The sequence below is a fragment of the Hordeum vulgare genome, chromosome 4H, assembly GCF_904849725.1.
Source record: "Hordeum vulgare subsp. vulgare chromosome 4H, MorexV3_pseudomolecules_assembly, whole genome shotgun sequence".
NCBI lineage: Eukaryota > Viridiplantae > Streptophyta > Magnoliopsida > Poales > Poaceae > Hordeum > Hordeum vulgare.
Genome location: NC_058521.1, coordinates 365,743,660 through 365,759,333, shown reverse-complemented (window position 1 = coordinate 365,759,333; position 15,674 = coordinate 365,743,660).

Below are 15,674 nucleotides of genomic sequence, written 5' to 3'. Positions count from 1 at the left end.
ATCTGGTTGATGAACAGGATCATGAGAATGTGTTCTGTTAATAAAGGTTGTGTGTTGAACCTGATTTGGTAAAGGCACCGGTGAAAGGCTATTTAGGAGTACATGGCGGGTTGTTTCATTGGAACCGTCCTTAAGAACTGATTTCCGTGTATGTAATCCAAGACAAGATACTACCACATGATGGGCCCTGAAATATGACCCCGCTCGACTTATTAATCGCTTAGTACTCGGTCCAGGAGTTGCAAGTAGTTTCTGGTGTTTATAGTCATGCTGGGGGCCGTGCATACTGCTGACCTTAGAGGTGGGCTATGATGCGGTAGGCAGTGGCACGGTGTACCAAGTGGCACCCGGATGGTGGGCTTGGGAACCCTGCGCACATCGTTTGGGGACGTGGCGGAAACCTCGGCCGGACTTCCATGCGGGTTACCCTGAGATAGGCGATAAACCTGGACTAGGTATTAGCATGCTTAACGGTCGTGGCCGACTCCCTCGCTGGGCTTCCGCTTGAAGGTTGCCGAGGTGCATGACGTGCACATAGCGATAAGTGGAGAGAGCGTGTGTGAAGAAGTACACCCCTGCAGGGTTATGATCTATTCGAATAGTCGCGTCCACGGATATGAATAACTTGGAAACATATGTTGTTCATAGACAACTATAATGGCTACTCAGAAAAATGTCAAGATAAGTGTGAGTGTTGTGGATGGCATTTCCGTAGGGAGACGGAATGATTCCATCATGGACTATTGTTTTGGTGTTAGTGGACTCGTGTGCGAGAAAACAAAGTTGTCACAACTATTCGAAAACGTAGTTCGTCTAGCCAAGGGTCAAAGCTGGCTTTTCTGCATGAAACCCCACAACTCCTTGTTGATACATTGCATGAGTAGATAGATTATCCTAAAATCTTGCTGAGTACTCTTGTACTCACATTTGCTTAATAATTTGTTGCAGAGGTTGTTAATCACCCTAATGGTGGTTTCTATCTAGACGTTGACGACGACGAGTAGCTGGTGTCCCAGCTACGATCTGGCCCTAGGTTGGGTTTGTAGATAGTCAGGCCATGTGCCTTTTACCTTTCCATCTGTCTGTACTCACACAGTTTTAACCTTCGGCTGGCTTGTAAGACTTGTTTGAATAACTTGTGATGATGCGTCGTGAGACCCCTATCTATGTAATATTATGTGTGAGGCTCTTCCGAGCCTTCTGAATAAAGTTTGTATGTTTATGGTTATGTTGTGATGCCATCGATGTATCTATGCATATCGCTATGCCATGCGTACGTGTGTTGTACTTGATATGTATGGGGTTCGAACACCTAGTCATGTGCCTTAGTAGCACTCCTTACGGGGAAATGCCCCTTTGTGCTTCCACCGAGACATGGTAGTTCGCTACTGCTCCGGACACATTGGTTGACCGCCATGTGTCCTTCTTAGCTGTTGTATCTATCCCTTTGGGGAAATGTCACATGGTGTAATGGAGTCCTTCTAGCTTCCTACAAATCGTCTACACTCGCTGATGACCGACACCAGCTTTGCTGGGTCATGTATGCCTGTCCCTGTACGGAACTTCCACTTGAGTTTATGACTAGACATGTCGACCCGGGTTCTTTGACATCGGAATGCTAGCGACACAATTGCATATGCGAGTCAAAAGGCGCAAACGGTCCCGACTAAGGTAAGGTTGTAGCCGTGGAGATAACCGTGCGTGAGACCGCAAAGAGATGTGATGTGTTATAGGCTGGATTCCAATGGCTTAGGATCGGGGTCCCGACAACCTCTTCCACGATCAAAACATGATCAGCACCAGAACTCCATGGGTGTTCGATTCATGACAATGTAACTAGATTATTGACTCTTGTGCAAGTGGGCGACTATTGGAAATATGCGCTAGAGGCAATAATAAAGTGGTTATTATTATATTTCCTAGTTTATGATAATTGTCTATTTTTCATGCTATAATTGCATTAACCGGAAACCGTAATACATGTGTCAATACATATACAACAATGTGTTCCTAGTGAGCCTCTAGTTGGCTAGCTCGTTGATCAATAGATGGTCGTGGTTTCCTGATCATGGACATTGGATGTCGTTGATAATGGGATCACAACATTAGGAGAATGATGTGATGGACAAGACCCAATCCTAAGCATAGCATAAGATAGTGTCGTTCATCTGCTAAAGATTTTACAATGTCAAGTATCATTACCTTAGACCATGACATTGTGCAACTCCTCGATACCGTAGGAGTGCTTTGGGTGTATCAAACGTCACAACATAACTTGGTTATTATAAAGGTACACTACAGGTATCTCTGAAAGTGTCTGTTGGGTTGGTATGAATCGAGACTGGGATTTGTCACTCCGTGTGACGGAGAGGTATCTCTGGGCCCACTCGGTAATGCATCATCATAATGAGCTCAATGTGACTAAGGAGTTAGCCACGAGATGATGTGTTACGGAACGAGTAAAGAGACTTGCCGGTAACTTGATTGAACAAGGGGTATACCGACAATCGAATCTCGGGCAAGTGTCATACCGGTAGATAAAGGGAATTGCATAGGGGATTGATTGAACCCCCGACATCGTGGTTCATCCGATGAGATCGCCGTGAAATATGTGGGAGTCAACATGGATATCCATATCCCGCTGTTGGTTATTGAGAGGAGCAGTGTCTGTGGCATGTCTGCAAGGTTCCCGAACCCATAGGATCTCACACTTAAGGTTCGATGATGCTAGAGTTGTAATGGGAATAGTATGTGGTTACCAAAAGTTGTTCGGAGTACCGGAATGGTCCGGAGGTAAAGAATCATATATAGGAAGTGCAGATTTGATCTCTGGAAATGTTTTGGGGATCGTCAATATTGTATCGGGACCACCGGAGGGTCCACCAGCCCGAAGGCCCACGTGTGCCAAAAGTGGATGGGAACTAGCCCCTAGATGGCTGGTGCGCCACCAACCAAGGCCCAAGGTGCCTACGACAGCAAACCCTAGGGCGTGGTGGCTGCCTTGGGTGGCAAGCCACCCCCTAGGGCACCGCCCCCTCCTCCTTTTAGCCGCCGCACCACCTAGGGGAAACCCTAGGGTGGCAGGCCCTCCTCGTCCTCCCTCCTATATATAGTGGAGGGTTTGGGAGGGCTGCACACACCTGAAACACCACCTCTTGGCATATCCCTACCTCTCCCTCTTCTCGTCCTCCATGGTGCTTGGCGAAGCCCTGCCGTAGAACTGCATAGCTCCACCGTCACCATGCCGTCATGCTGCTGGAGCTCTCTCTCAACCTCTCCTCTCTCCTTGCTGGATGATGGTGAAGGAGAGGTCATCGGGCTCCACATGTGTTGAATGCGGAGGCGCTGTTGTTCGACGGTTAGATCGAAATCTTCCGCAATGTGAATCGCTATGAGTACGACTCTATCAACCAAGTTCATAGTAACGCTTCCGCTTAGCAATCTTCAAAGGTATGAAGATGCTCTACCCCTTGATCGTTGCTGGTTTGTCCTAGATAGATCTTTGTGAAGCGTAGGATTTTTTTGAATTACTACTATGTTCCCCAACAATGACATGGTTTTCCCACGCATCGTACCCTCTGTCCATCGGGCGGTGGTGAAGACGCTCGCTTGCCATGAACAACACGTCATGTGCGTTCATGTACACCACGTGGACGCAGATCGGGGCTGGGGCCGCGGGGGACGGAGCAGTGCAATCTTCTTGATGCGCCGGTGGCCACAGGAAGCCCTGCTACCCGCGTGCGGCAGGGGCGAAGACGGTGGTGGCTGTAGCACTAACGGGCCGGTGAGCACAATCCAACATGGAGCTCCGTGGACCCAAAGGAAGGTTCTAACACTGGGATGGGGTCAGTGAACTAGAGTGAAACCGGAGCGGGAGAGCGGCTGCGACCCCTACCTGTTGTGCCAAATGTCGGAACCGAGGCTCCGTGGACCGAAAGGAAGGTTCTAACACTGGGATGCGCTCCGCTTTCCTACCCTGTTCGACCTCTTAACCATACGACAACTCTACGACGGTTCTATGGTAGCACGACTTACGGATACGAACTGAAAACACTCGGCTGTTACCCAGGTACGGGCCACCTCGTGGTGTATAACCCTACTCCTGCTTGAGTTTGGATTGCTTGAGGTGGAAGAAAGGTACAAAGGTGGGTTCTTTCCCTAGCCTCGGGAATGAGGATGGATCCCTTTCTACGGCCTCGACAATATAGGGGCCTTGGTCCACTTCCCAAAAAAACATGGGTGGGAAGGTTGCCAGCACAACCATTTTTGAAGGGGGCAGGAGTGCAGCCCGCCCTAACAAAGGTCGTATTCGCTTGCAAAATCTTCTCTTCGTGATGTGTTGGTGGGCTCGGGGTTGAACTCCATCCTGCGTGTCCTCTTGCTTTAGTCTCCTTGCAGCAAACGGGAAATCCTCGGGGGCCGCTTTCGGAGCATGCGAGCTGTCCCGACCAACTTAGCATACAAGGGGAAAAGACCCTCGTACGCCATTGTTGGAACCGCTCATGTGTTGTTTGCGTAGTCTTCTGTAACTCATGAGAAGGGGCTGGGTATGTGGACCCTACGAAGGAATCCTCAATGGGCCCGCTTCACAGGGGCCTTAGGGGAGAACCATGCGAGTGTCGCCCTCCGGGAGGCCTTTTCCTATGATCTTCAAGCGCTTACCTCACGAGGGTTCTCCTTGCCTGGCTCGTTGATGGGTCGAGCCAGGCTTGCCCCGCCGTGTTGTGTTCGGGGTCACACCCTCACGGGCTTGGGTACCCCCGGTCCGAGGGGCCTGACATGTATCATCACACTAGTTATCATAAGTAGCAACTTTTTTCTCATCATAATCAATTGAAACCTCTCCTAAGATAGTGGAATCTTTACTAAATAAAGTCATGACCTCTCCCAAATAGTGGGAGAATAAGCATCTAAAGTTGGCACTCTTCCAAACCCACTTTCATAAAACTTGCAATCGTCATTAATAGGAGGCATGCATTCGTCATAACAAATTTGATCATTCAAAATAGGGGACTAAAAAGATCACCTTCATTATGCATAACATCCCCAAGCTTGGAACACACATTAATTACAACAGATATATTCACAAATATGTCATTCTCATCAAGCATAGAATCCCCAAGCTTGGGACACACATTAATTGCAGCAAATATATTCTCAAATATGTAATTCTAATCAAGCATGGCATCCCCAAGCTTGTGGGTTTGTATAGCATTAGCATGAATAGCACCAATAGTGTAACAATTATTATGATCATAATTTTCCAAGTTGGTGCCCAAAATATTTTCACTATTATAAGTAGTATCATTATCTTAACAATCATCCTCATAACAACAAGTAGTAGGTATAATAAAATAATCATCAAGTGTATCATCGTCCATACTACTTTTGTCTTCATTCTCAACATTATCTGGAGCAACATCATTTGAGAAGGATAAACGTTTACCTTTACCATATATTCTTTTCTTATTCTTATTTACCACATTTCGTGTGGGTTTAGGTAATTTATCTGATCCTATTGTTGAAGAGATGGGAAGCTCCTCCTTGCAACATAATTCATTACAATAAACAAGAGGAGTGTATTGGGAGACCTTTACCCTTTCATTAGTGTTCCTTTTATATTCTATTTGTTTCTCATTCTTTATATATTTGGCAATATAAACATTCTTTTTGCAATTCACTATGCAAAACTTATAGATTTCTTATAGATTAATTTCATTACCATTAGTGATAATGAACATATCAAACCAATCATTTTTATGTGACAATTCTTCACGCCCCAAAAATAAACAAAGTTCATTATACAGTTCACGGGAGATCAAATTATCACAATATTTGGAAATGGTTCGATCATGAAATTGCATGAATTGGAAATTAAGATGGCAGCCCCTATTGCAAAGTTCACCAGTAATTGTATGAAGAGAGAATAATATTGTGACAAATTCATCTATTACTTCAACACACTAATTAGTTTGACCATGTTTATGCTTCTTACAAAATCTATCATCCTTATATGGCATGTCTTCACAAATTTTATTCACTCCACAAAAATTTACATTCTTATAGGAAATATTTTTATCATGACTCATGCAATGATCATTAGCATGATGGACATACACACAATTCATACTACCAATAATGCTATCATGCTGATCATTCACGAAATTCACGTTAAGCATTTTTATAAATTCTTTGTCTAACAGTTGAACCTAATTTTCTGAACCATCATTTTCACGAAAGACATTATAGATACGAAGCAGATGAGGCAACCTAAAATCTATTTTGTGTAATTTTTATTTATAAAACCAAACTAGTGAAAAACAAGAAACAAAACAGATTTAATTGCAAGACCTAAAGATATACTTTCAAGAACTCACCTCCCCGGCAACGGCGCCGGAAAAGAGCTTGATGTCTACTGTGCAACTTTATTCTTATAGACTATGTTGGGCCTCCAATCGAAGAGTTTTGTAGGACAATAGTAATTTTCCCTCAAGTGGATGACCTAATGTTTACCAATCAATGGGAGGTGTAGGATGTCTCTCTCAAACAACCCTGCAATCAAATGCAAAAAATCTCTTGTGTCCCGAACACACCCAATACAATGGAAAATTGTATAGGTGCACTAGTTCAGCCAAGAGATGGTGATACAAGTGTATTATGGATAGTAGATATAGGTTTTTGTAATCTGAAAATATAAAAACTGCAAGGTAGAAAGTATAAAACAGCGAGCTAAAGATTGTATAAATGCTTGATAATCAGGCCTAGGGTTCATACTTTTACTAGTGCAATCCCTCAAGAGTGCTAACATAGTAGAATCATATGATCATCCCTCAGTGTGCAACAAAGAATCACTCCACAGTTCCTATCTATCGATGAACAATAAGATGAAATTGGTGTAGGTAGTAGAAACTCATCAAAGTTATTCTTCCTAATCAATCTTTTATCCTATTCCTATAAGTGTCACAAATAGTCCTCGAGTTCATACTCGAATAACACCCATGATACATATCAGTCAATCCTAATGTCACCTAGATACTCCAATATTACCTCAAGTATCCATGGGCTAATTATACGACATGCAACAACCAATTTCAGATTCTTCATATTCAATCCAACACAAAGAACTTCAAGGAGCACCCCAAGATTTATATCGGAAAACATGCAATCAACCCCTGTGCATAGACCCCCAAGGTCACCGGAATCCACAAGTTGATGCCATAACACATATCTAGTGAATCACGTGAATACCCTGGTGTGACGACGGGTATCCACATGCCATACATCAAGTGTTCTCACCTATATCCAATCCAACATAAGGAGATCTCAAAGAGAAAGATTCAATTCACCACAACAAGGTAGAAAGGGAATAACATCATATGATCCAACTAGATTAACACACCCCGTGATACATCAAGATTAGGACATCTAAATAACATGAGAGAGAGATCAAACACATAGCTATTGATACAAAACCTCAGCCCCCAGGGTGAACTCCTCCCTCCTCATCAAGGCCTATGTCAGAATGATGAAGATGGCCACCGGAGTTGATTTATCCTCTCTGGGAGGATTCTAGAAAGGATACAAATGGTTTTTTCATCAATACAAAGAGTTGCAGTAGCGCAGCAGAAGTTCTATCTTTATTTCTCGGGTTTCTGGAATATATAGAATTTTTCACCATTGGAATCACGCTAAACGGAGCCACATGGGCCCCACAAGCCATCACGGCAAGGCCTAGGGGGACACCCTATTGGATTGTGTCCCACAAGTTGCTCCCCTCCGATGGTTATTTTCTCCAATATTGCTTATTTCCTCTAAAAAAAATTATAAAAAGGTTTCGGGCGATTCCGAGAACTTCCATATTCTACATAAAAACAACACAATGGTAATTCTACTGAAAACAACGTCAGTCCGGGTTACTTCTAAATAAATCATATAAAGTTCATAAAAACATATAAAATTATTGTAAACATATGCAAACATGGCATGAATACTTCATAAATTATTGATACGATGGAGACGTATCAGATCTCATGCAAGATGATCATTTACGTGGATACCACTACTATCATTGCCATGCTACTTTTCTGGTTTCTATCGCTATGTCTCGCCTCCTACCACTTTTTTATCAAGCCTCCCAAAATACCATGATAAGCATCTAACCTCCACCTTCCCACTAAACCGTTGTTTGGCTAAGTTACCGCTTGCTCAACCCCTTCTTATAACATTGCAAGTTGCACGTGCGGTTTGTTTCATGTTGGGACATGGATATCTTTGGGATATCACAATATTATCGCGTTTAAATTTGATGCACCTATTACTTGGTGTTCGGAGGCGTAAAGTCCTACGTTCCATGTTTGGGGGTTTATTGGAGTGCTTAGGTTATCAGTAGTGCCACTGCCCGACAGGAAGGATTAGAATGCTACTACAGATGCAATCGAGCATGGTTTCGACCCTTGTAAAGGTAGCCATCGACCTCCTTTTATAGGTGAAAGGGGTTACCATAGTCACTAGAATGGTAAATATACAAGGGTAAACATTGGACGCAACAGTGGTGAAACTGCTCACACCATTTACAATGGAAAATACATAACCCTGACGGATTAGGACATGTGCATTAAATACACCATGAGGTGTCGCGGTAGCGTCCCTCCCTGGCAAGGATGACCTCTCCTTCTCTATCGTTTGCCTAGATACCTCCTATTATCCCGCAACTCCATTAGGATGGGTGTCATTAATGCTGCTATAATTACCTTGAGATACCACGTGCCTCGACAAGCCCTACCTAATAGCCTCCCCGCAATTGGTGGAGTGGTGGCGCGGTAGTGGGATTTTACTTGGCGTGATGGTTGTGTGTATTCTTAATTGGCAACGAGGTTTGTTGGTGGCTTTGCCTTCTCTCTTGATGTTGTACTGGATGTAATATCTTCCAGCAAGGATTGCCGGGCTGGAGGCAGCAGCTGTCTGTGCACAAGTTAGGGTACTAAAGGACTCGTTCTTTAGTACACCGACAGTGGGTGTTGATGCCGAAGATGAAGGAGGAGGTAAGTGACACAGACACAAAGCAAGGTTAGAGGAGGGCGACAACATGGACATGGGAATGGAAGGACAGGTACAAGAGAGACGATGTTCGATCTGATTGATTCAGTCAATGTGTAAGGATTTGATGAGGGTCTGTTCCGACAGATCTAGCATGGACAACTTTTCCAAGCGACCCTAAATTGGCCTCACTTATGGGCTGGTTTTGGGAGGTGCCGAGGAACTCATACATATGGACTGGGTTTGGCTGTCTTGGGTGTCATTTTTTGGTCCACGCAGTGTCTCGGCTGTAATAGCGCGAGATCAACGCTTCAGATTACTTCCATGTAATTCATTATCGTCGTGTGATCTATTTTTTTCTTGCATGCATCATAGCATCATTCGTAGTAGACCGGCAATCTATTGTCGCCATTTTTCAAAAAGTTACATCCATTTTCCTTTGCCGGTACTCCCCATTCTCGTTGTTAACCGTTCGAGATCGAACACACTCGCATGCGCCGGTGACATCATTAACATATTTATTTTCTATGTGGGAATAAAACATTCCCGGAATTGGTTGAAACTTGGCGTGCGGTGTTAATATGTTGTAGGTACACGGCCTGCCAAATTTCGTCGCAATTGGCGTTCGTTTGGTACCCCAACGGATAACTATAGCGACATTATCACCCGATAAAACGACAGATATATTTTATATTGTAAAACCTGATGTCGCGCCGACCTATCCCTCTCATCTCAGCCGAAACACCACTACTCAAACCACCTAAACCTAACCTTAATACCCTCCAATCCGAATCACTAGATGGCGATCGAACGATTCAAAAATGAAGCAAAACCCCCTAACCTAGCCTCCCCTCCTATAAATGGATGCCCTACCCCTTCCCCATTTGGAAACCCTACACGTGGGCTCTAAATCGACGTCGCCAGCCACTCCCACCACTTACTCGCTGCGAGCTGCACTGCCTCCACCGCGTAGGACCGTGAGCCTAGATCTGCATCACCGGGCCTGAACCAGCAACCACCATCGCCCAAGCTCGTGTGTCCATCCTCGAGGTCGCACGCCACGACTGCCTCGCCCCGGACCCGCAACTCCCCATCGGGCCACGCCGGATATGCCCACGGGACGCCCGGGTCGCACTGCCACCCTCCTCCTCCTCCCCTCTTCTCGTCCCCTACCTCTCTCTCTTCTCTCCCTAACCTCCCTCTTCTCTCCATGACCAGGAGCATCCATGGCGCCGGAAGGCTTCCAATAGCCGTTGGATCCCCGTGTGCACCCGGATCCGGTCATCCCTGACTCGTCCACGCCCGGATCTGCCACCTCCTCGGCCGACGTGCCGCCCACAAACGAAATCACTAGTTACTGAATACACCTTGTAACGATTACTGCGACCTTCACAGGTCGTAACAAGTGGCACTCTGCATGCATGCCACTTGTCGCAACCTCGGAGTTTTACCTTTTTTCGTAGATCTATATTTTAAAAGTTTTATCTCCTAAACCGTGCATTCAAATCTTCAAAACTAGATCCCATGTTGATAGATTTTGGCGAACTTTTTATCATGAAAAAAACGAAATAAAAAAAATAAAACGATGTTTTTTCCCTTTCCGAGAGGCACGGGTCATGCCTCTTGCGAAGGAACAATCTTGCCTCTCACGGAAGAAAAAACATGCCCTCGCGGAAAAAAGGAGAGCAGAAAACGCGTTTTCCCCTTTTCGGGGGAGGCACGGGCATGCCTCTCGCAAAGCAAAAACCGTGCCTCTCGCAAAAAGACAAAACACGCGTTTTTTGTCCTTTCGGGAGAGGAACGGGCGTGCCTTTCACGGAAGCAAAGCCGTGCCTCTCATAAAAAAATAGAAAACACGTTTTTTTCATTTCCGAAAGGCACGGGCGTGCCTCTCGCGAAGGAAAATTGTGCCTTTCGTGAAAGAAAAACAATGCCTCTCGCAAAAAAATAAAAAGATGTTTTTTTTTGTTTCCGGCCATGCCTCTCGGGAAGGCAATACCGTGCCTCTTGCTGAAGCAGAACCGTGCCTCTCGCAAAAAAACAGAAAACGAGTATTTTCGCATAAAAAAAAGAAAACTCATTTTGTCGCGGAAAAAAATGAATTTTTTTTTCCAAAAGTTACGAAAGACCGATGAAAAACCATAACATATAAAAAATCGGGAAAAAACCACTTAAAAAAGGCAAAAACGAGTGAGAAGAAATTTAAAAAAAAACAAAATCCGAAGGGAACGTTCAGAGCGTTACACATGGCGGCGACTAGAAACACGCCAAGCGGCGGCACGCGGGAGCGATCGCTGGAAGGCTCCCGAGGAATTGCTTGCTAATTAGTTTCTCCCGCCTAGAAACCCTATCGCTAATGTTGTCCTTCTCCTTTGTGAGGAATACGATGGGTCGAGCTCCTTCTTGCTGTCCTAGGCTGCTATCTTTGCCAAGGCCTAGCACCAACGCTGATGCAACCTCTCGCTCGCCGCGTGGGCTACTACGTTGCCCTAGCCTAGCTTTGCCTCCGCCACCTCCCCCCTCAGCTGGCCCGAGGCCCTTTGGTGAGCTCACCCGCCAAGCCCAGCTATTCCCTGCTAATAGATCCCTATGGGAATTATTTGCTATCTAGCGCCGGAGCATCATTTAGTTATTTTGTGATAACCCTGTGAGCCTGGAATCTGACTAAGTACCTAAACTGTATTTTTAACAACATACATGCATTTTGAACCATGCATATCTTTTAACATGTTGATCCGATGGGAATGTGTTATATATGAAAAATTATCCACCCTTTGTGATCTACATGATAGTTGCACTTGCATACATATTAGGATCCATGTAGATGATACAACCTCAGTTGCAAAAGTGCATCATGAAATAACTCCAGAAACTATTATATTGTTCAATCTTTTATTGATCATTGCGTCCAATCTATAGCTCATATGGATATGTTGCCTTTATGAGATTTGTTCTATTTAATGTGTAGTACAATTTCATGCCATTGCTTCCATGTAAACCATATTTAACATGTGCATTTCTTCCTCTTAAGTGTTCATCATGCTAAAACTGTTTTGTGCTAACAAGAAGTTCCATTTTGCAAAAATTGTACGAAGAAAACCATGCATCCTTTCAAGTTTTCCCAATGTAGTAATTTGAGTATGCCATGTCTACTTGATGAACATATAGATTTCAAAAATAGTAAAAAATATTAATCTACTCTGTTGTGCATTCCAAGATGACATAATGAAGTAACTGTTTTGCATCCCAGATTTTCACTAAGTCTGAAATTGTTGTTCGTAAACTTGTCATCTTGTCTTGATGAATGACATTGATGTAGATGTCATATGAATATGTTCAGTAAACATGTTTTTTATTCATCATTTATGATATGACACAATGACTTTCCATGTCATGAAAACATCGTGTAATGTATTCTAAAGTTGGCCTCAACATTTCATTCAAATGTCCCTAATCTAGACACAAACTTTGCATCTTTCTAAAATCACATAAATTCATTCATGATGACTATGGAAATTATATTTATATGAATTGTGAAGAATTTTATGTGTACTAGAAAAACGTGTCATTTATTTTTATGTTAGCAACCTATATCATCATGTTTCATATCTCTCAAGTAGACATCTCAGTGTTTTAGCACATTGTAACTAAAACTTGTGTTGATTGTCATTTGTGAACCATGGCTCCATTCTGAACATGTCATATATGAAACTTATCTTGAGTATCATGTAGTCTCATAATATCATGTTGCATCCATGATTAAAATGTTTGTGGTTTTTGTTTGCGTAAATTTTTCATTCATGACATGCTAATCTTGTTTTGGCCTAGAATGACAAGTAGAATCACATGGTGCATTTTGTTTTCCTGTTTAATAAATATAAAATACTCCCTTTGTCCCATAATATAAGAGTGTTTTTAAACTAGTGTAATTTTAAAAATTCTCTTATAAAATGGGGCGGAGGGAATATGTTCTAGCCAGATCTCAACCGAATTTCAAAATATGCATATGGTGTCGATTCAGAAATAGTATATGTTGTTTTTGTTCTCATTTAAATTTCCTAGATGGTGTAGTTTATTTATGCTTCACCTCTTGCCATGTCTAAAAACATTTAAATTTGTTAGGTACCTAAACGAGCGTGAACTAAATAATTCGAATGCGGAGTTTCGTCAATATGCAACTCATTGCATATTGAGCTTCACTTAATGTGTAGCATTTGATTGTTGTGTCGTGTCATGCCATGCATAATTAAGATGGACATGCATCATATTTGATTGTGCATCGTATCACGAATATGTTGTGGTGTTTACTATTTGTTGTTTGCTTATTTCTGAATTTGCTTGTCCTCGTTAGAGTTCCGAAAGCATTTTGAAGTTTGAGGATTTATTTTACTATGCTTGTTCATCTACTTCATGGATTTGATCTTCGTCCAAGAAGGATTCCATGCAACATGACCATTACCTTGGATATTACTACTATCATTGATATGCTAGTTCTCTTAGTTCTGTCTATGTCTTGCTACCTACCACGTGTTTGTCAAGCCTCATAAAATGCCATGATAAGACTGTAACCAACCACCGTTCTATAAGACCATTGTTTAGCTATGTTACGGCTTGCTCAACCACCTCTTATAGTGTTGTAGTTGCACATGCAGTTTGTTCCATCTTGGGAGATGGATATCATGTGATATCACACTCTACCTTGTTTATTTAATTAATGCATCTATACACTTGGTAAAGTGTCGGGACCCCGATCCTGAGTCATAAGAACCTAGCCTGTCACACATCACATCACTTTGCGGCCTCACGAACGGTAAATTCCACGGCTGCCAACTTACCTTGGCCGGGACCGTTTGCGTCTTTTGGCTCACGTATATGAATATGTTGCTAGCGTTCAAACGACAAAGAACCCAGGCCGACATGACTAGTTATAAACCCAAGCGGTGCAACCATACAGGGACAGGCATACATAACCCAGCAAAGCAGGTGTCGGTCATCAGCATGTGTAGACGAGTCGTAGCAAGCTACAAGGACTCCATTACACCGCGTGAAATTTCCCCGAGGGGACAGACACAGCAGCAAAGAAGGATACACGCTGGTCAATCAATGTGTCTAGAGTAGTAGCAAGCTACCAGGGCTCGATAGAAGCACAAAGAGGCATTTCCCTGTAAAGAGTACTACTAAAGGCACACAACTAGGTGTCGAATCCCACACATATAATGCATTTCAAACATACACACATTATGCACGATATGTGTAGATACAACATGGCATCCTAGTGTCTGAGCGTGCTCCCAAGAACTTGAGCATTCCCATATTCATCAAAGTTTTACCAACATCCGTGCCAAGGATCCTGGTGACATAGCATACTACCATGATGAACAGTGATGGAGGATGCAAATGCAAAGGAAGACAACAATTCCTCAAATTTCACCTTAGCTGTGCCAAGGGAACGAAATCTGGTTGATCGACCGAGAGACATTTAGCACTCCGCTTCTAATGTTCACCTTGATGTACTAGCACAACCCAATTATAGATCGTGCTTGATATCTAGCGCATCAAGTATAGGTCGGACTTCGGGACCAAAGGGAATCCATGAGGAACAACTTATAAAATAGGTCATACAAAAACCACACAGAAGATGGCTAAGATTGCTGATGCAAGATATTATAATATCAAGTCTTCCGGCTAGGTGTGTTAGCCATTTCACCACTTTACCGGGTTACATAGAGACCAATATTATAATTCTTGGGGAAGTTCCAACCATTATAACTGCCTGAGATTCACCTCCGGTTGGTGCCACAATGCTTCAGACTCAGCATGTCCTAAAAGAAAGTTCGCAACACAAATCGACGAGATAACGTTGCGAGATTCTCAGGAAATGAACTGCGGAAGACAACTCCAAAACATGAGCTGGATCGCAAGACCCACGTGAACACACTGCCCAAGACAACTGTGAACACATGAACAGTCTTGTAACAAAACACTACCGAGTTCTGGATGGGCACCATCATTGCGGATAACGAAGCCATGTGCAAGTGCGTCTGGTACTTTCAGGAATGGCACTTAACTTATTTTCCTTGAACAACTCAATCAGTGGCTTGGTGTGCTAGGAAATACATATGGAGAGAGAGGTTGCAAAGCTATCAAACCACAGCATACTTCGCACATGCATGACTGATTTGGGATGATTCTGGAGATAACAAAACGACCTTCCCAATTTCGTGGCAGCAACTTGCACCAATGCACATAAATTAGAGGAAGTCACTTCTTACACCTTACATATACCTCGTGTTCGAGACATGAAGACAATGTCTACAAAGTTTCCAGCACTAGCTTAATGTCCAAAATAGATCATGGAACAAATTAGAATGTTGCCGATGGGCTCAACAACAATTCATCAAGATACCCATCTAAATGGATTTCCATAACTTTGTGAGCAAGATATTAGCATTGGTCAGATCAAAGAGTATAATGGTGTATGCTCAGAGAAAATCCATGAGTAAAACACCGCTACGAAAATCTTTGGTTCTGAGTTTGATTCGACGATAGCCCATGCTCAAATCAAAATTGAACAAGATAATATATGCAACAATTGATCACACGAATCAACCGATGAAAATATCATCTTTCTTCAGACT